The following is a 22,540-nucleotide window of genomic DNA, read 5'->3' as shown; positions in this document are numbered from 1 at the left end:
AGTACAAAACTGGACAAAGGTGTAAAAAAATTTGTTATTCAACTAATCTTTAAATACATCGAACTGACTTTGCACTCTACCAATTTTACATGCACATAGGAAGAAATATATAATCAGCAGAAAAGAGCAAAATAAACAGAAAGAGCTTATGTTTAACATCTAGTTTCAAAAATCTCCTACAAAAGCGAATGAAAGAAAATTTCAAGATTATTATATAGGTGATACTCTATTAACTAACAGAGCTAATTACTAGCCATCTTTTGGGCTTGACTAAATAACACATAAGCTCCAAATTTGGGGCTAGACTTACTGACCTTTAAGGATGCCCATATTACACAGAAATTAAGCATCTTGTCCAACACTACATAGTTAATTAGTGGTAGAACCAAGACTGAAACCTAGTTCTGATAAATTCCAAATCTATGTTTCTATCACACAATGCTGATTTTGATAATAGTTTTACAGTTCACATGTAATGAAATATTTTTAATTCTCAATTCTAATAAAATAAAAGCTACAAAATAAAGATCTGTTCAGCAAACAAGAAGTAGATTGTAGGATATTTAAAGGGTTTTTACTCATCATATCAAAATGTAACTCAACTCTTGGAAAATCTAAGCATTGTATAAGGTTCAAATCTCAACCACCATAAGTCCAGCAAATAATTATCATAGAGATTTAAATTCTGTGACTTTCTACATCATTAAATGCTAGTTAAGAAAAACAATGGCAAACTGGATACCCATATGCAAAAGAATAAAATTGGACACTTATCTTACATCATACACAAAAAAAACAACTCAAAATGGATTAAAGACTTACACATAAGACCTAAAACCATAAAACTCCTAGAAGAAAACACAGGGGAAAAGCTCTTTGTCATTGGTCTTGGCAATGATATTTTGGATTTGACACCAAAAGCACATGCAACTAAAGCAAAAACAAATAAGTGGGACTACATCACACTAAAAAGTTTCTACAAAGCAAAGGAAACAACAAAATGAAAAGGCAACGTACAGAATGGAGAAAACATCTGCAAACCATATACCTGATATGGGGTTAATATCTAAAATATATAAGGAATTCATATAACACAACAGGAAAAAAATAATGTGATTAAATAATTGGGCAAATGACCTGAATAGGTATTTTCCAAAAGAAGATATAGAAATGACCAACAGTACATGAAAAGATGCTCAAATCACTAATCAAGAGGGAAATGCAAATCAAAACCACATGAGACATCACCTCACACCTGTTAGAATGGCTATTAGCAAAAAAGACAAAAGATAGCAAGTGCTGGGGCGGGTGTGGAGAAAAGGAAACCCTTATGCACTGTTCTTGGGAATGTGAATTGCTTCAGCCACTATGGAAAACAGTTTGGAGGTTCCTCAAAAAGTTAAAAATAGAACTACCACATGATCCAGCAACCCACTTCTTTACATCCAAAGAAAATAAATCACTATCTCGAAGAGCTATCTGCACTCCCATGTTTACTGCAGCATTATTCAAAACAGCCAAGATATGGAAAGATCCTAAGTATCCACTGACAGATGAATGGATAAACAAAATGTGATATATATAAATGGAATATTATTCAGCTTAAAAAAAAAAAAAAAAGGAAATCCTGCCATCTGCAACAATGTAGATGAACTAGGAGGACATTTTGCTAAGTGAAATGAGCCAGACTCAGAAAGACAAATATTGCATGATTTCACTTACATGTGGAATCTAAAACCCAAACAAAAAAGTCAAACTTGGGGCCACCCATGGCGTAGTGGTTAAGTTTGGCACGCTCCGCTTCAGTGGCCCAGGTTTGGATCCTGGGTGTGGACTTACACCACTCATCAGCCATGCTGTGGTGGCGACCCACATACAACATAAAGGAAGATTGACAGAGATGTTAGCTCAGGGTGAAGTCAAACTCATAACATGAGAGTAGAATGGTTAGAACCAGATGCTAGCGGGTAGGGAAAGGGAAGATATTGATGAAAAGGTACAAACTTTAAGTTATAAGTTCTGAATATCTAATGTACAGCATAGTGACAATAGTTAATAAGAATGTATTTCATGCTTGAAATTTCGTGAAAGAGTAGATTCTCAAGTGTTCTCGCTATACACAAAAAAACAGTAACTATGTGAGGTGATGGATATGTGAATTTGCTTGATTGTGGTAGTCATTTCACAATGTATACATACATAAAAACATCATGTTGTGCACCTTAAATACATACAATATTTATTTGTCAATCACATCTCCATAAAGCAGGGGGCAAAGGGGGAACAGTGACAATCTAATAATATAAGGAAACATAAAAATTATTACTGTTCTTTATACTTCTATTAGGATATGAACAGAACGTTTTCTTAATCTGAAAGGATCTAGGCTCTCACATGAATAGATTCAGTCCCCAAATTTTTGTTAGTTAGATATGAAAACCTTCATTAGTCCTATATTCTATCTTATACTGGTCGATACCTTCATTCATTTAGCAATTATTTACTGAGAGATTCCTATGTTCCAAGTTTATAGTAGGTATTGAAATTAAAATAAGAAACAGATCCTATTATAAAGATGTCAGTACCTAGGGTTTTTTTCCATCATAGACACAAATAATTTCGAAACATTTTTAATGGATACAAGTAACTCTCACAAAGTCTCTGAAAAGGATAATATAATCCAGAATTTGAAAACATAATATGTATAACAAAGACAAACAACAATGAAAGAAGGTTAGCCTCTAAATATTCCCCCTACATGACTGCTATAAGAGAAATAATGTGTGCAAACCACACAAACCCTTAAATAAGACACTCTCAAGCCATAATCAGTAAACCTCTGAAAATTACATGTAAAATTTTATGGTTATATTTGTACGAATTTCTCAAGGTTAGATTCTCAAAAGAGTTCATAGTCAAACAAAAAGAGCCATTGATCTAAAAGAAACTTATTCTTAAGTCAGAATTTCCCAGATTAACCTTCTAGGATATACTTGAATTCTACTTTTGAAAGACACTTTTTTGTTGTTTTTTATTTCCATAATAATCTAAACAAACCACTAAAAATAGATTTGGGGTTATCTGGATTATAGACATGTAGAAGCATTTCATATGCTTATAATTCTTATACAACTGTAACCAAATTAATCGCAAATTAACTACAAGCAGCAGCACAAAAATCAATGAATTTATATTATTTATGATGGCTCAAAGTGAAAGGGTATAACTTGTAATAAGTTGATAAGCATTACACTGGACTATCATAATGCTAAAATGGCATCAATCAATCCATGAAAATTATTATAGGCAGCTGATTTACATTACCAATGATAACGACAAAACTTCTCTTTCATAATGATACCACTTAACTGAAAGTCATTTTCATACACTAACATTTCAGTATTGACTTGATATATAGAATTGAGTCTAAATTGTGAAAATGACAATGCAAGAATAATGTAATAATTGCAATATTGTTGGTTACATGAAAAACACAAGATTAATTCACATCAAGTGATATATCATGTACTACATGAATGAAAATTTGAAATTTAAAAATCAAAAAATAAAATAAGATCATGGCATAAACTTTGAGTTATTCCCCCAAATCTTCCTTCTTCAACAGTACCAGAACCTCCAGATTTTTACCAAGGTCTGTAGCCATCTAGAATAAAGAATACGTTTCCAATCTTTGTACTATTTTGCCACTACTAATAAAACTAATAAAAGACTTAGAAGGGAAAACAACATATGTATGTCTTAGATAAAGTGAAGGAGCCAGGAAGACACCTAGGTAGAGACAAGTGGCAGATTTTTGGAAATGTGAAACTGGAAGTGAGGTCTATACTACAGTAATTACATCAAAAGGGAATTCTATCAAATCTTTAAGAAGCAGATAACTGCAATTCTACCAGCACTGTACTTGAGCATACAAAAACACACAAATTTTCTTATACTTTCTATAAGGCAAGTGTAATACTGATAGCAAAACCTGCCAAATTTCTAAGACTGATTGGAAAGTTAAAAAGAACCACAACTCAATTTAACTTATGAAAAGAACGCAAAAATCACAAATAAAACATTAGCAAACAGAATCTGGCAGCACATTAAAGAAAAAAAATTATGACCAAAGCATACTGGCATAATATTGACATATTTAATATTTTAAAAAGCATACTATCAACTCTACTGCTCCACTTAAGGATGACAAAATTGAACAAAATTCTTCAATAAAAAGAAAAAACTCAACAAAATAGAACTAAATTAATGTTTAATTAAAATTATATACTATATGTACTTCAGCTGAAAGACCATATCATAATTACAGGGGAAACACCAAAGCATCTCTACTGAAGTCAGAACCTTGAAAAAGATGCCCACTACTATTTTTTAACATTAACACTGGTGATCTCACTCATATGTAAAATCCAAGTACAAAAGAAGTTGAACTTACAGTAACAGAGAATAGAATGGTAAAATAACAAATAAAACACTAGCAAACAGAATCTGGCAGCCTATAATAATTATTATTACTCAATAATAATAACTGAATAAGCCAATTCAATTAGATAAGAATAAAACTTGGAAATAAGAAGGAAAAACTAACAATATCTGTAGATGCTATGATTGCATACCTGAAGAGCCCAAGAGAATAAAATTAAAATAGCTTTTTGAACCAGACAAGCTGAACTCAACATTAGATAAATAAGACTAACCATAGCAATTCTGAAAAAATTTTAAAAGTCACTAAGGAGCAGAAGAAATATAACCCTACTAGCATTAAAACACATTACAAAACCTCAATAATTTTACAAGTTTGAGACCAATACATGAAATCACACACAGACTAGTAAGGAAAAATAGAACATCAAGAAATACACCCCCAAACATACAGAAAGTTAATATATCATAACAGTGTCATCTCAGCGTCATCTCAAAATCAGAGGAGAAAATTTAGACTATGTAGTAAATGGTATAGGGAAAACTAGGTTGTCATATAAAATAAATTAAGTTAGATTCATATCACAGTGTATCCTAAGATAAATACTAAATAAATAAAATATTTAAATGTAAGACAATAAAACTGTAGAAATACTAAAAGAAACATAGAGAAAGACCTTTATAATCTCTGCCTGTAGAAGACCTTTCCAATTACCAACCCAAAATTCTGAAGTCATAAAAGAAAATATTCATAAATTCAACAATAAAGATATTTTTTGAAAAACTTTTACAGGACAAAAAAAAATCCACCATACCTAAGTTAACAAACTGGTAAAAGTATTTGTAACGTATATCAGAGAGTTGATTCCTTAATCTATGTAGAGCTTCTACAAATCAGTAAGAAAAGAAAAACAACCCAACAGAATAGGCAAAGGATATGTTCTCAGAAAGGGAAATACAAAAGGCTCAAGGATAATAAACCTCACCCATAAAAAACAGAAATGTAAGTTAAAACTACACTGAGAAATGCAAATAAAAACTACATACTACCATGTATAATCTATGAGAATGACAAGTCTAAAAGTTTAATAACATACTCTACTAGGAAACAAGACACGTTGCTAATGGGAGTGTAAAAGATCTCCAAAAAATAGTATTAAGTTTAAAAAGCAAAATATAGAACTTTATATATATGTTAGCATTTGCATAAAGAAAAGGGGATAGGAATATGATTCCTATTTGTATATATATGCATAAAGAAACCCTGAAAGGATTCACAAGAAACTAACAATGGTTTCCCATAAGGATGAGGAGGTGGAAGGCATCCTGAAAGAGGTTAGAAGTGGACTTTTCATTATGTGCTTTCTTGTAAATTTTTTATTATTAATTATCTATAGAGGAAATTAAATATAAAAATTTAAAAATATTTAATGTCTTCTATGTAGAGGTTTTAGATAATGCTGACATATGAGGTTGCTAAAACAGCACAGAAAGTTAAAAGTACCAAGAAAGTATTCTTGTGAAAGACCTACACTTTTGGTAAAAGGAATAAGAAATAGAGACAGAGATGAAACTATAAGGAGAAGGATGAGAAGTAAAAAGCTAATCAGAAAAGCACCAGGTAAAAAAGTCAAGCAAAAAAGAATTGCAAAATAGAAGGGTTGGTCATCAATGTCAAATGATGCAGAGATGAAGGGAGATGAGAAATGAAAAAGTACCACTGGGTAGTATAATTAGATCATTAATGATATTCAAGAGAACATTTTTAATTTATCTGTTCTAGGATTGGAGATGAAAAGGAAAGAAGAGAAGCCAGGCTGCAAGACAATGAAAAGTAAAAGCTGATGAGAAAGTAAAGACATCATCCTAGCAAAAAGTTCAAGAAGAACGAAAAAGCAAAGTGAAAATGGACGCTTGAGAATTCTAACAACATTTAAACAAGGTTGCCAAGCTTCAGGATATGATAATTAGACAGAGAGATATAAATATATCAGCACTGAGAAGCTCTAACATACTTCCATAGAGGTCATTCAAGAGGGAGAAAATAAAACTCCAACATATTAAATGGTAACTTCATACAAAATAATATATACTTTGTTAAAGAAAACCACAGTGGGTAGTCAATGATTATAAAGATCGTCAATGACATCAAGTCAAAATAAGACCTTTCAATCAAAACTACTCTTAACAATAAGCTGCCAATTTCATACTTAATGAAGGTCTGGAACTGAAAGTTGATGGTATTCTGGAAACAGGTATGTATCAAGGCACATCTCACAAGTAACGGAGGCGCATCATCTAAGGATCTTTTTCACATTAAGAATCCTATTAGAAAGAAAACACTAAAAGGTAATTGAATTTCCCTCCGTTATCTTCATCTCTGTCAGCTCCTGCTACAATAACTTACTCTCCAGAGCAGAGATAACTCAATTCTGTCCAGCAAGCATATGTTATGAATCTCCAAAGAAAACTTGTCTAAATCATTCTGGTCTTACATCAAGGCTGGCTGTGGGTATGAACTCTGACAGAAAGCAAACAAATTTATTTTTATCTTTTCAATAATTCACTTCTCCATGCTTTGATGGAAGAAATCACGAGATAAATATATGGTCTGTAGTTTTATTCTAAAGTCAGTTGAAATGGTTTCTATGACTCAAATAAAAAGAATTAACTGATCATTTTTAAACACAAAAGAATAGTATCAATGTATAGTAGAATTGGTAAATTACCCGGTTTCAATTTGTTTCTATAGTTATCTCTAATATTTTGAGTTCAAGAAAAACAAAATACTATTAATAAGATGCTACTTATTATGATTCTCAAATACTATTTCAACTATTACATCCTTGAACAGCTTTTAATAAAACATGTTTTAGAAAAAACAATGCTGGAAAATTCATTTTCAAAAAAGTATCAAGATAACTTAGGTAATACTTCTTACAAGGAAATGTATTTCCTGTCTGTTTTCTAAACCAGCATTTTCTAACAGAAATGAAAAACGTCTAACTGAAAATAAAGGGTAATAGAATCAGAAATCCTTGTAAGTGTGAGTTTCTTAATTTAAGCTAGAATCGACACGACACCGAGATTATTCAGAACATAAACTAATCAAAATTCAAATAGTTAATGAACATAATACGTTTCCTCTGAAAAGCTTCAATTTACATTCTCAAATCAAGATTCTGACTTGGTTATTCATGACCTTTAAATTCTATAATAGTGGTCACAACAATAATGGTAACAGTCACTAACACAGTCTACAATGTGGTTTAACCCACATTATAAAATTGTACTCTACAATACACCTTTTACTGAGGTTTCATTATGTCCCTTTTATAGAAGGGAAACTAAGACTAAGAGAGGGTCAATGAATTTTTCCCAAGACTTTCCCATTAATAAATTGTGGAGCCTGGAATCTGAAAACGTTTTCTAAGTCCACGTTCCTGCAATAAAACTGGTAACACAGTTCCAAATTAGGTTACCCTTAAACACCAGAGAGAAGCTCAAAGAATGTAACCAACAATGCTCCCTGCAATTTTTTAATGTAAAGCTTGCTAATCTGTATTTTATAGTTCAAACTACTTATTCCTATTCCTTTATTTCAAGCACAACCAGCACTTTTTGGATTGAGGAACTCAAAACTATAATTTGAAAGCCACCAATCATGGTAATTTGAGATATTATTATAACCTATCATTCTTGCTGGTAATAGGTAGAAAATAATTGTGCCATGACCTTTCTCACTGAATTTAATCTTTTATGTTTCTTAAAAGGGCTAGCATACCCACTTTTAATCAGAAAAAAGAAAAAGAAACCAAATGTGTAGACTACAATTAGCATTCGTTTATTGAACAATTATTTACTGAGCACCTACTATGTGTAAGGCAATGTGCCAGACACTCTGCATATGTAATGAACAGTCACAGAGTTCTTGCCTTCATGAAGCACATAGAAGAGCAGGAAACAATCATGCAAGTAAATATATAATTACAAACCATCAGTATAAGTGCTAATGAGAGATTATAACAGAAAGTCATGATTTGGATTTACACTGGATGGCTAATGGGGGTAGAAGATGAGAAACAGAGAAGGCTTTTGTGTAAAAGTGACATTTAAAGGTATGTCTGAAAGATGAGTAGAAGTAAAGATGAATAAAAACATATTGTGACCAGAGAATAAGGTAAACGGAGTATAGTATTTGATATGATGTGGAAACGGTAGGTAGGGGTAAGATTATACAGGGTCTTGTAGACCACAGTAAGGATTGTAGGTGTAGTCTAAGTGCAATGGGAAGGCACTGGATGATGTGATATATGACCAGCATAAACTAATGTTTCCAAATGACTACTCTGGCTATTCTATGAAAAATGAAGGAAACATAGGTGAGAGGAAAAAAGACCAGGTAAGGGATTAATTACTTCAGTTATTTTGGACTACAGATAGGCTGTTTAAGATAAGAAATAACACTTTTGACAACAGATATATTTGGAGATAAAATAAATAGAACTTGAGGAGAGACTCCAAAATGTGTTAAGGGAAAAACATGGGTCATGGGTGACTTGTATAAGCAAGTAAATGGGGGTGATGTTTACTCAGATGGGTAAAAATGGAAAAGCAGATGACAGGGGAGAACTTCAGTTCTGGAAATTCTCCCAAAAAAAGTGGGGATGATTACAAGAAATTTCAAGTGTAGGTGAACAGTAAACAGTTCTATACACAGGTTTGGAGCTCAGAAGTTAAGTCAAGAGTTTGAGATAAAAATCAGGAGGGTGGAGATAATAAAAGTCTGGAAAGGAAATGGAGGAAGAAGGGCCGCAGAAACATTGGGTAAGGGAGAGTTTGTTTTTTAAAAGTACTGTTTTAAAATTATGAAAATATACATTAAGACCATTCCCCATTCACAGAGCAAGCATACAGTCTAGCCCAGTCTTGATAACTACTGGGCTAATAGTAGTAAACACAAGCCAAAGAATCCACCCACATTGCTCTTTTTTAGAAAATTAGTTAATCTTTATATATTATTTACATGTGAATTACTTTGACCCTAAACAAAGCAGTGAAGGATGAGTGCTTTACTTTCTATGGCAATCTATCTTCATGTACCAACAATGTAAGGGAGGATGAACACTCATTAATTAGGACAAAAAGAGGCCCTTGTTTATCAGAGTTATACTTTTAAGTCTGCTTAATTTAAAGTGTCAGCTCAGTTCACTAATGTATCCTATTACTGATGCTAAGTTTACAGTTCTATCTCTATGATTGAGAGCTAAACACCTCCCCAAAATAAGTCTTCCTGACTACAGATCACACCACTAATTGCAAGTAGGTATCTCCAAAACAGGTTCTAGATGCGAAAGAAAAGCCACACAAAAAATTTTGAATGTTACAGCATAAGCCCCAATGGGAAGAAACTTGCCCTACCTGAAAATCTTACTAAATACAGGAAGTTATAACATATTTATACCCACAAAGAGGCCCATTTTTGGTTAAATCATAGGTTTCATTTATAGCATAGTAAACATACCAGAATAAAAAGTCAAATCCAAGAAGTTGAATTTTTCAATCACAATGTAATTTTAAGTTGCATTAAAAATAGCATTCTCAGGGGCTGGCCCCATGGCCGAGTGGTTAAGTTCGTGTGCTCTGCTGCAGGCAGCCCAGTATTTCATTGGTTTGAATCCTGGGCGCAGACATGGCACCACTCATCAAACCATGCTGAGGCAGAGTCCCACATGCCACAACTAGAACGACCCACAACGAAGAACATACAACTATATACTGGGGGGCTTTGGGGAGAAAAAGGAAAAAAATAAAAATCTTTAAAAAAAAATAGTATTCTCAGGTATGTCAAAGCAAAATGTCAACTTTAGTAAGATTTGCTATCTTCAAGAGAATATGTAACAAAAGTATTAGTAACTATAAAAGAACTTCACTTATGTATAGAACTTGTAAAAGTTATTTTTAAACACATTTCTACATAACTTACACTATTAAACTCTACTAAAGTAATGATATTTAGGGCATCAATGTGCCAACATAATAACTATTTGTGCAATGTAACAAATATAGGAATTGATGTGACAATATCAATGGGGGATCTTATAAATTGCTCAGTATTATCTACAGGTCTCTTCCTCAAATAAGGCAAAAGTTTACCCATTCACATTTACAAAGTTTAGAACGGTACACATTAACAAAGTTCATCATTCTATAATGGCACCTTATCAAGTCCATTTATTATCATTAAGAAAGTCAAATAATTTTCCCTCAACTTACTTTGTGCAACTCAAGAAGAGGCAATATACTACTGGTAAAAAGAGTAGAACACGGAGCTTAAGAGTTGAAATCACTGGGCAATTCACTAACAACTCTCTGTTTTTTTATGTGTAAAATGGGGATAACAAATAATGCATATCTGGCTCATAGGTTATTGTGAGGATTAAATGAGTTATTGTATGAAAAAATGCTTAGAATAGTGCCCAACACATAATAAGCATGCAATATATCATAGCTATTATTAATGTTCTTGTTATTATTAGCCCCATCCTCAATGCTTGGGTACACAGTCAATGCCAGGCCGTGTAAGCAATCTTTTAAGAACAATGGCTGTGAATTCCAAAGTCCTTAAGACAGTCCAGAAATACTAACATGCTGATGATTATATTACAGAAATAAAAGAAAATATGATAATTGTTTTTAGTTTAAAAAACCTTAAATGTCTAAAGGACCATCAAACATTGTTCTAATCAAACTCTAATGTAAGATAAAAGATTACAATACTCTCTTTAGAAGTAATGTTTATGTTATGTTTTCTCTTTAGAAAATTTCTTAACTGCCATCTGAGAACTAAATTTCACATTAATGGGCAAGAATAAGGCACCAAAAAAGTTGTTTAATATAGCAAAATATTTACTGCTAAAAAAAATAGGATTATGAAAACAATTCTACTGGACAAGATGTATAGGAGAGAAAAAAACAGCAAACATAAAAAGCCTCAAAGAATATTACCAAGTTAAAAAACAGCAAAATAAAAAAAAAATCCTACTTAAAAAGTAGAAATAAGACTGGTTCTTTACAAATACTGCATTAAATAGACAATCAGGGTAAACACACAGAAACATTACATTTTAGAAAAGTCCCAAAGAAAACACACACAATTAATACCACAATTCTGTATAATAAAATCATAAAATTTTGGTGATGTGGATGATAATTCTATAAAGAGCTATAATCAATGACTTCTCAGTTGATCAGCCATTGTCTATAAGGAGCACTATTTGCTATACAGACGGAGAAAAGCATTTGACATGTTACATTTCACTGTCCTAGTTCCAAGAGGCAACATTCTTCACATTCCTATGAAGAGTATCTCAGGAGCTCAGAAAGTCATCCCCAAAAATAAAATAACAAGCAAAAAAGTCCAAGAAATAGTTCTTCAAACTTTTTTTTAGCAGCACCCTTTTTACCATAAAAATGTTACTTGGAAGACCAAGAGTGTAATATGGATAAAATCAGTGTGGCCTGTGCCTGATCTGAGCAATCCCTGAGATACCACAGGTGACGTCGTAACACTATGAAACAAATTTTTGATTTTTTCTTTTCCCATTTAACAAAACTGGAGAGGAGTTAAAGGAGTTTACAACGCGAAAGGTGAAATAGAGACAATTTATTAAATCAACAAACATAATTATTAAATATTCCCCCCATAAAACCAAAGATATATATAAACAGATGAGTCTCTAGGTGTATATGAAGTGAACTTTGACCATTTGTGGCTGCTGATGAAGATCAAATGAGTATGCTCTTGACAAAGACATTCAATTAATTTCTCAACAATATGATAGTCCAGACCAATGCTACTCAACTAAGGTTGATGCATGTTTTTGATGCCAGTCTGAGAACTGTCTGTTTACAATCCACAATGAGATAAGTATAGAAATTGAGAGTAAGTATTTAGAATTTCTAAAGTTTATAGCAGGTGGACATGACCACAGCATCCAAACACAAGACAATGGACTCATCTCAATAAACAGTTTATGTGTTACTAAATTCCCATGATATCAATAGTAGTTATGCACAGTAGGATCACATTCTGTGTGATATTTTAAGGTCAGTATATAACTCATAACCCAAAATGTAAGCACTTATTTATTTTTATAGCTTATTTTTACAATTATTTTAATTTTCAATGAAATCTATTCTTTTAAATTTATGGCATAACATATTAGATTCAGAAGGGAAGCAAACTTTTAATTATTTCGTTTTAATAAGAATTTACAATTAGAGTAACAAACTTCACTGGACTTCTCAGGAAAAGACTTGCCTTTTTATAATGTGGTAATAGTAGTAAATGAAATGACAATTAAAGTAGTTTCCAAAAAATTATTCCAAAGTAAGATCACTCATATAAATAATTCAGTTTTGGGAATAGGACCACCTACATCCATATAACTTAACAACCAGGACTGAAAACTGACACCATGTAAGTCAACACTTCAACACAACAAATATTTCACTGTTTGTTCTAGGAAACTCTAGTCCAGGAAGACAAAATTGCAAACCATCAAATAACTCCACTGTTTGCTTTAGTGAATATACAAACCAACTTATTTGAACAACAAATTGCTGCTCTAAGCAAAGAGTCCCCTTTTCAGAACAATGGATTGCTCACCAGGGCAAAAAGCTCACTTATCAACCACTTACTAATACGCTTACTTCAAGACTGTTCCCTCCCTGTCCTCCATATATGACAAATTTGAACCAACCCCAATCAAATCCCCACATGGAAAAGCCCAGCGTAAACCACTTGAGCTCATACCTAACAACTATAAATAACCACCCCTATCTCCTCCTGAAATTCTGTGAAGATGGCATTCCCATTTACTGTGGTACATAATAAACTTAGGTTTGCTAGATCAATAAATTATTCCAGTGGTGTTCAGAACAGTTGGCAGGTGACGGCACTTCTGTAGCCATAAATGATGAAGAATTAAAACCATAGTATGGTTATTTGCAAACATATAATAACTAACAAAATAGTAAAACTACCAAACTTAAGCAGTTTAAGTTAAAAATGCAAATAGGATTATTCAAAGCTGAACGGAATATTGAAAAAATGAATACTAAATTAAAAAGCCAACAGAAACACATATGCAGGGGCTGGCCCTGTGGCCGAGTGGTTAAGTTCGTGCACTCTGCTGAGGCAGCCCAGGGTTTCGCCAGTTTGGATCCTGGGCACAGACATGGCACCGCTCGTCAGGCCACGCTGAGGCGGCGTCCCACCTGCCACAACCAGAAGGACCTGCAACTTAGATATACAACTATGTACCAGGGGGATTTGGGGGAGATAAAGCAGAGAAAAAAAAAAATAAACAGGTACGCACTATTTCACATAAAAACCACAGTGTTTAGTGAACTTACTATAAAGTAGCACATCACATTACCAAAACTTAAATATATAAATTTTATTTGAATATATGTACATGTATACACGCATAACTGGCAAGACATTGGTGAAACCTGCATCACAGACATATCCTTGGAAACATCAGTGAATTGTGGCTAAGAAGGCAGTTCAGGTGCCACTTTCCAATGACCAGAGCTTAATGTATTCAAGAACTAGTTAATGAAGATCCACTAATTGAACAAAAAAAACTAGTTAAGCATTTTTCAATACAACTTGAAAATCACAAAGATATTGCTAAAAATTTTTTTTTAGAAAAAATGAAATTTGAACATAAGGAAAAATCCTCTTTTTTTTAGCTTCACTAATGACAAACACAACTAGCTCTGAACACTATAAAACTATGAAGAATTACATTATCTTCAAATATGCTTTGAACTTTACCTTTTGTTTAGGAAATGTTCTGACAGCATAGCTCCAACACAAGAAAATATTCTGAGGTAGTTAAAAAGATTTAAGAGCCTGGGCCAGTTTCCTTCATCTAGAAAGTCTTGCTACCATAAAAAAAAAAAAAAAAAAAGTCATCTAAACTATAGTATATGTAGTGATTAAATAAAATTGAGAATTACCTTAAGATTAACATATTAATTTTGAGATTTTTCTTTTTATTATGTAGTAATATGGAAACTGATAATACTGTTATCACATGCATACAAACGTATGATGATTTATGAGGGGAAACAAGTCCCTTTACAGAAGGTTTGAACCACAACTTTTAAAGATATCAATAGGATAGCCACAAGTGTCTGATATCTTCAGTATTTTTAATTATCTTAACAACTACATACTACATTTTTCCAGGGTCAGATACGATTGAAAAACAAAGAGAAGATTAGACCACATAGAAAAATAGAGTTTATACAGATTTTTTATGACCTATTACATAATTTAACAATGATCAACAAAGTAGGGGATGATGTGGATATTGCATATGTGTGAAACGATATTACCAAACATCTAAAATATGTAATAGAATGTTTTGAAATTTTTTTCATTTAAAGAAGATCCAAGCATAGAAAATTCATAGCTCTAAAATCTAAAATTTCTTATGTCAAAAGGTGGATTTAAATTTAACTATGAATTTATAGGGCAAATTGTTGGAACTGGTAATGACAAAGAAATGAAAATGAATTTTGAAATTAGAGCATCGCTTGCTTCACTTTGAATAAAAGTTGAAAATTATTATCTTCAGTCATTGATACTGCTTTAAATCTCTTCTTCCATTCCCACCAACAAAACACTGTTACTAATATTATTACTAATACCATTAATATTACTAAAACAAAACAGAGAAACAACTTCATTATCCTCAGAGGGTAGCGTTACAATCAATCCAAAGTAGATCAAATAAGTTTAAAAGAGCAAGCTCATCTGTCACATTAGAAAAGTACTAAAAAATCAAAATTTTAAAAATTTTGATTATAATAAACAGTATTTGTTCAAAGTGTGCATCAGACATTTAATACAAAGAATTGCTATTTCATTCACATCTTTTTGTTTAGTTACAATTACAGAACAACAAAAGCTCATGAGCACAACTGCAATTCTTTATTTAAGATCTTATTTTTCCTTCTTCTCCCCAAAGACTTCCAGTACATAGTTGTATATTTCACTTGTGGGTCCTTCTAGTTGTGGAAAGTGGCATGCCGACTCAGCATGGCTTGATGAGCAGTGCTAGGTCCACGCCCAGGACCCGAACTGGCTTAGCCCTGGGCTGCCAAAGCAGAGCCTGCGAACCCAACCACTGGGCCATGGCCCGGTCCCGTGCAATTCTTTATATTAATTGCACTCTTCCAGCGAACCTATATAGCTTTTGTAATTCTTTTTGTTCTATATGATGTTTGTTCTGAGTACATTTCTTGAAATGTACTAATACGCCCACTGACTCTAATAGTAAAAAATAAGTTTCTATGTTATATTTTTATTTTTCTTTTTGCTAGTAATACATTTTTATTTCATTTTAGAAACATTATATATCTCTTACGGATTTGAACTTTTAAAATATCTGGTCTTTCACCACAGACAGTTTGAAAAGTATTAGCTTCAATTATTATATAATTTTAAAGTTTTTACTCAATCATATAATTTATATTTTTATCAATTATGAACGCAGTTAAAGAAGCCAAAAAACCCAGTAATTTAGAAACAAAACATATTGGCGAGCAACTCTTATTCTAGATTACAACAGGATAAGACAACTCTTATTGTACACTGATGCTTCAACAACTGGAAATGTCCCAATCTTCTCAAAATAGATTAAAGACATGGTTACATGTAGGTTACACGTTCCCCTGTTAACTGTATAACTTCGGGAAATTTATTAAACCTCTCTAGCCTCAGCTTCTTTATTTTTGTAGTAGGTCTAACAGTAATGACTTCCACTTTAAAGCAACTATAGGGATCTAAAGATAAAATGAATAATTCATGCAAAGTACTCTGAGAGACTGGCACATGGTAAGCACTTAATAAGTCAGTCATTATTTTTATAATCATTGAGATCACCATAGCTAGCCCTGGTGATCTACTGGTTAAGATTTGGCACTCTCACTGCCACGGCCCAGGTTTGTTTCAAGGTCAGGGAACCACCTGCCTGTCGGTTGTCATACTGCGGCGGCTGCATGTTGCTGTGATGATGAAAGCTATGCAACTGGTATTTCAAATACTGGTTAGAGAATTAGATGGATTAAATTACTTGTTAATATGCTACCATGTAATTTAGGAAATACACATGGGTTCCCTCCTTTTGTATCTCATTCACAAGTAAAAGATTATCTTACAGAAAGTAAAAGAAAAAGCATGCTACATTACAATGTAAAGCAGACATCTTTAATTCTATACACAATTTTACTCTATTATCTGCCAGGTACTGTGCTATGTGATAGCAATCATGAGGGAAAAAAATCACTCTTCACAAAACAAAGAATCTAGAACAAGCTACTCACCGCTACTAAGAGTGTCAGAACTAAAATTTTTACCTTCATTCTAACAAGATGCTAAAAAACTATTATAATATTACTGACAGTTCTTATTAGGGTAAGTTTACTTACTTTTAAACACAGTAAATAGTCTTACATCGTTCTTGATACTCAAAATATATATAAAGATACCATAAAAAGTTTGGCCAAAAGACACAAAATATACAAAAATTTAATTTTTAAAGTAACATTTAAATATTTCATAAGTTCTTCTAAACGAGATGTGAGAGAGTATCATGTATATGTTAAATCTCCAAAAAGAAAAAAATTTCTGATCTTCTATAAAAGATAACGCCTTCACATAATCCTAACTTAGAGAAAAATGCTTTTCTATGACTTGCTGGAGTGAATCATCTGAAAATTATTACCCAGACATCATGCCATTATTACTCTCTACAAAGAGATACACTAAGCAATACAGAGGTAAAATAGTAAGCATCTGCTGTGTTATTATGCATAAATGAATGTCATATATTATTTACATAGAAATTTTTTTCTTTCCATAACTAAAGAAAAGACATTTAAAAGGTAAAAAATGGGATATAAATTTCTTCATTTTTAGCGGTTGCATCTACTAAAAAATGACAGGACAGCTCTTCATCCTATTTCTTCAACTTCTGCTGGATGAAATTTAATACACCAAAAAAAATACAGATACTAAACATGGAATCACATAGTTGCATTCTTCTTAAATAATCCTTTCTACGTACACATGCAAAGTATAACTCTGGATAAGTATACTATACTATAGTTTGAGATCTTTCATAAAGTTCTGAGACAAAACATTTGCATCTTCATTGATCAAATTCTCCCATCTCACCTTCAAAATATGATCAAATCGTCTGACAAGTGAACAGAAGTACACATTACTAAAAGCAAAGATGGCACATACATCAACTCTTTCAAATAATCTTACTTGGTAAATGTTATGCGAAAAGCACTATGCTGGGAGCTTTAGGAGGATAGAAGTCTTACTCTGGGCGTTTAGGAATGATGAGGAGATTAAGACATGGAAGCACAACATTCAACTATCTGTTTTTTCTTTTGTTGCTTGTGCTTTTGGTGTCATATCGAAGAATCCATTTCTACATCCAAAGTCATGAAGATTTACCACTCTATTTTCTTCTAAGATTTTACGGCTTAGCTGTTATATTTATGTCATTGGTCCATTTTCAGTTAATCTTTGTATACGGTATGAGGTGGGGGTCAACTTTATTCTTCTGAATGTGGATTTCCAGTTGTCTGAGCATCATTTCTTGAAAAGACTATTTTTCCCCATTGATGTGGTCACTCTTGTCAAAAATCAATTGGCCTTAGATGTATAGATTTATTTCTAGACTCTCAATTCTATTCCTTTAGTATTTATGTGTATAATTGTACCAGTACCGAAGTACAAAGCTTTGTAGTAAATTTTGAAATCAGGAAGGGTGAGTCCTCCAAGTTTGTTCTTTTTTCTTTCAAGATTGTTTTGACTACTGAGGGGCACTTGAAATTCCACATGAATTTCAGGGATAAATAATTTTTTTAAATCTCCATCTCCTGTTAGGTATAATTTTTCATTCTCAAATTAAAGCTTTTCATCAACTGAATTATATTCTATGGTCTAGTACTCCAAAGAAAACAAAGGCAATCAAAGATGACTAATACTTAAAACAAAAAAATTTGTATTGTTAACACTCTTCTACTTGAAGCCTTATCAATTTATTATGTTGGCAAATTATATTTAACAATGAAATACAAAATAAAGAAAAAAACAGCATTATAGACTTGGAGAATTAGGTTAATAAGTATTTAAAATTGCTTAATCAACTATACACCATGCATCCACTGGTAAAATCAGATTCTCAATAAAGGACATGAAATATTACCAGTTTATATACTGTAATTCTACCTAAGTCCACAAGTAATGATTATACCAAGACTTTTATTGGCTGTTCATATGTGAACTCATTAATATATTAAACAATGACCATTTGAGATATCTAAAAATAGCAAGCTGTAGGTAGATGCTTATAATTTATTACAAAGAACTACATTACCTATGAAAAGTACTTTCTGCAGTAATGGAGAATAAGGGGCATTGAATTATAAGCATCACACCCTCTGAAGACAGATATGTGGCTCAGTGGTATCAGTAAACACCTTCCCAAAAACTACCTAAATCAACAAAAATCCCTAATATAAATATAATCAAGTAAAGTTTCCCAAATAATGTACTGTAAAATAACAGACATAAGATTTATCTCTTCTGTTTAAAATTATTCTGCTATGTTATAATTAAGGATTTGTTAAATCCTATGGTAATTAGCCCAACATATAGTCCTGTGTAATTGCTTATACCTACACTTAAGAGAGAAAATACAGGTGTCTGAAATTACACATCATTACAAATTACCTGGTCTGACATTCTAAGAAAAAAATCTAAATTCCCTATAAATCACTTGAAGAAAGTCACTCAGGGCAATCACATATCTGATATACATCAGATCTATATTTAGATTAACATTGAAGATTAATATTTCAGATTCATGTTTAGGACTCAATAAGAAAGTAAACCATTCACAGCATATAACTGCCATACCCAGCCCATAAAATGGCACTTTAAAAGAATTAAAACTATGTGGCTGTCTTATGGTTTACGCATGAAGAAACACAAATGAACAAAAAAGGCCAACAAATTTTTCAGCAGCTGGAAATGCTAAATTTAATTACTGAAGAGAAATCATGCAGAGAAGCTGGCTGCCGAACAAGATTTACAATGAATGCAGGAAGTCATGTAAAAGTATCAAGAAATTTTCAGTATCCAATACTAATCATAAACCTAGATTTGAAGAATGTATGGATAATAAACATGATCTGAAAGACTGTATAGCATGAGAACACAGTATAGTGTTAGCCCAACAACAAAATATTTAAAAATACATTTAAACATAGATTTGTTATTATTCTGATAAAGGTTATTAATTTATATGGAATATGAAACATGAATAGGAAATATCATTTTTCCTTAAAGAAGCAAACCAACTAAAGCACTGTTGAGGCAAATTGAATACACCAAGAACAATTCCTATTAAAGGAATGCTGGTTGACGAATTTTGTCTCTACATAACAGATCCGTGACATAAGAATTTTATTTATTCTACAACTTGTGATTTCAACTCTTAGAATTTATATATACAAACATATATAAATATATAAACACATATATATGTAAACATAATACAGATATATTAGACACGTACACATAAATACATATGGATAAATAATACTGCATTGTATGGATAGCCTACATTTTGTTTATCCATTCAGTAGTTGATGGACATTTGGGTTAATTCCACTTTTTAGTAATTATGAATAACACTACTGTGCACATTTATGTACAAGGTTTTGTGTGGACATATGTTTTCAACTCTCTTTGGTATATACCTAAGAGTGGAATGACTGGGTCATATGGTTAATTCTATATTTAAACATTTGAGGAACTGTCAAACTGTTTTCCAAAGTGGCTGCACCATTTTACATTCCCATCATTAGCATAGGAGGGTCCTAATTTCATTACATTCCCATCAACCCGTGTTACTGACTTTTTGATCATAACCATCCCAGTGGGTGTGAAGTGGTATCTCATTGTCGTTTTGATTTGTATTTCCTTAATGAATAAAGATGTTGAACATCTTTTCAAGTGCTTATTGACCATTTGTATATCATCTTTGGAGAAATATCTATTCAAAATCTCTGCCTATTTTTAAATTGTGTTATATGTCTCTATTGTTTTTTGGTAGTTTTATAACTGTTTGACAATCAGCCGTCAGTTCTCATGCACATTGTCCGTAGACTTTTGAAAGTGGTGAGAAGTACATAGGTAACCAATGTACAGAGCTTGTTTGGTGAATCTTCATCCTCTTTACATCTTCTGGACAACAACACACAGATTCTGTATGGGACATTCCTTATTCCATTGGTCCAGACAGCTTTGTTGAGCCTGGTATCAATGTATACGTTGGGAGTTCCCATCTTCTTCACGGCAAATTTCTGGATCTCTCTGAGTGCCTGAGGGCCATGCTTCTTGAAGCCCACTCTATGGATGTGTTTGTGAATGCTGATGGTGCATTCTCTGTTCACCAACAGCCCTTCTTACCACCCTTCTTTGCAGGAGCCATTCTGCCTGGCCAAGGCTGAAAATGTAGAGGACAAGGTATCCTGGGAGAAGGAAAGTAGCCAGGCGAGTACAACTTTGGGGTTGCCTGGAGGTGGGAGGAGTGAGGTCTCTCTTTATTTTTGATTTGTAAAAATTCTGTATATATTCCAGATATTGAACCCTTATTAGACATAAGATTTGCAAATATGTTCTTCCATACTGTGGATTGTCTCTTCTCTTTCTTCATAGTGCCTTCTGAATCCCAAACACTGTTAATTTTGATAAAGTCCAATTTATCTATTTTCTCTTTGGTTGTGACTATTAGTTTTAAAGTCTGGAAGACGGAAAGAATTACTGTGCCTATGACAAGTAGGAAGCTGTGCATGGGTAGATAATATGTAATTCAGTTTGGGAACATCCAAATTATTTCATTTTTTATCTTTCTGAATTAACGGTCATAGGTAATCTCTCCTTTTCTCCCTAAATTTTAGTTATCTTTTTTTTTAACACCCATAGCTGTATTTTATTAAAAAGGCATTAGTAAAAGAAAAAAGAACAATTGTGTTACTTCTCAGTTACCTTCTAAACTTTGACAAAATTCATGCATTAGTTATAATCACAAGGAATAAATTTCAATCCTACATTTTAAAAATTAAAGTAATAACCTGGGTATTTTAATGAATACTCAGTGCTCCACAAAGTGGATCTGCCACTATTTACTTACTTATCCATTAACTCTTGGACATTAAGACATTTTCCAAAATTTTTCTGTTATCTTAGTAACTGATATTTTCAAGGATGTGATTTTTTAAAAATAATTTACATAAAAAATCCTAAGTAAAAATTAAGTCAAACATACGCCTCATTTCAAAGAGTTCTCCAAAAGAACTGTGCTACAGTTATAATGTTATGAGTAACATGTCTATTTAATTGTGCTACTCCTTACTAGCATACCAAATATAAAAAGAATTTTAATAGTTTTGCCACTTTAATTTGCACTTTTCTATTACTGACAAGAGGTATTCTTTCCAATCTCCATCTTTCCTCCACTTATCTATTAGGATCTTGATATTCTCTAAATTTATATTTTTTATATATGTAAATATTAATACTTCATACTTTATCCAAATTTTTTTCTAATTTTATTTTCAGTTTTAATGTTTGCTATTTTGGTCATAAAAATGTCTACAACGATGAATTTATAAATCTATTCCTTGAGACTGTCTGATACTTTGGAACTCCAGAAAATTATCCTCTTTAGAAGTCTCAAAACTCCTCTATACTGTGTTCTGCTACCTGATTCCCAATAGAATTTCCACATTTAATTTTCATAGAGCTCATCATGCCTTACTGAACATCTTGCCGAATAGCTTAGCATATTTATTTATCTTTTCAAACACAACTGAGAAACATTTCTCTGGTCATTCAAAAATTCCCATTGGAAATTTTACCATGATTATAGATCAGAGTGTTGTGGTTTATTTCATTTTTTTTTCTTTTACATACAAAAATGTTTGTAAATGT

The 22,540-nt window shown here is 32.3% G+C and overlaps 1 protein-coding gene and 1 pseudogene across 5 annotated transcripts in view; both read right to left on the bottom strand.

Annotated features, from left to right (window-relative positions):
- LRBA (LPS responsive beige-like anchor protein) overlaps positions 1-22,540 on the bottom strand; it is a 709,727-nt gene that overhangs the window by 395,594 nt on the left and 291,593 nt on the right. The gene's annotated exons all lie outside the window — the stretch shown is intronic.
- Positions 20,529-21,038, bottom strand: LOC138923290 (large ribosomal subunit protein eL31-like; annotated as a pseudogene).

Source organism: Equus caballus, chromosome 2, assembly GCF_041296265.1.
Source record: "Equus caballus isolate H_3958 breed thoroughbred chromosome 2, TB-T2T, whole genome shotgun sequence".
Classification (NCBI taxonomy): domain Eukaryota; kingdom Metazoa; phylum Chordata; class Mammalia; order Perissodactyla; family Equidae; genus Equus; species Equus caballus.
This window is presented reverse-complemented; position numbering and strand designations above follow the sequence as displayed.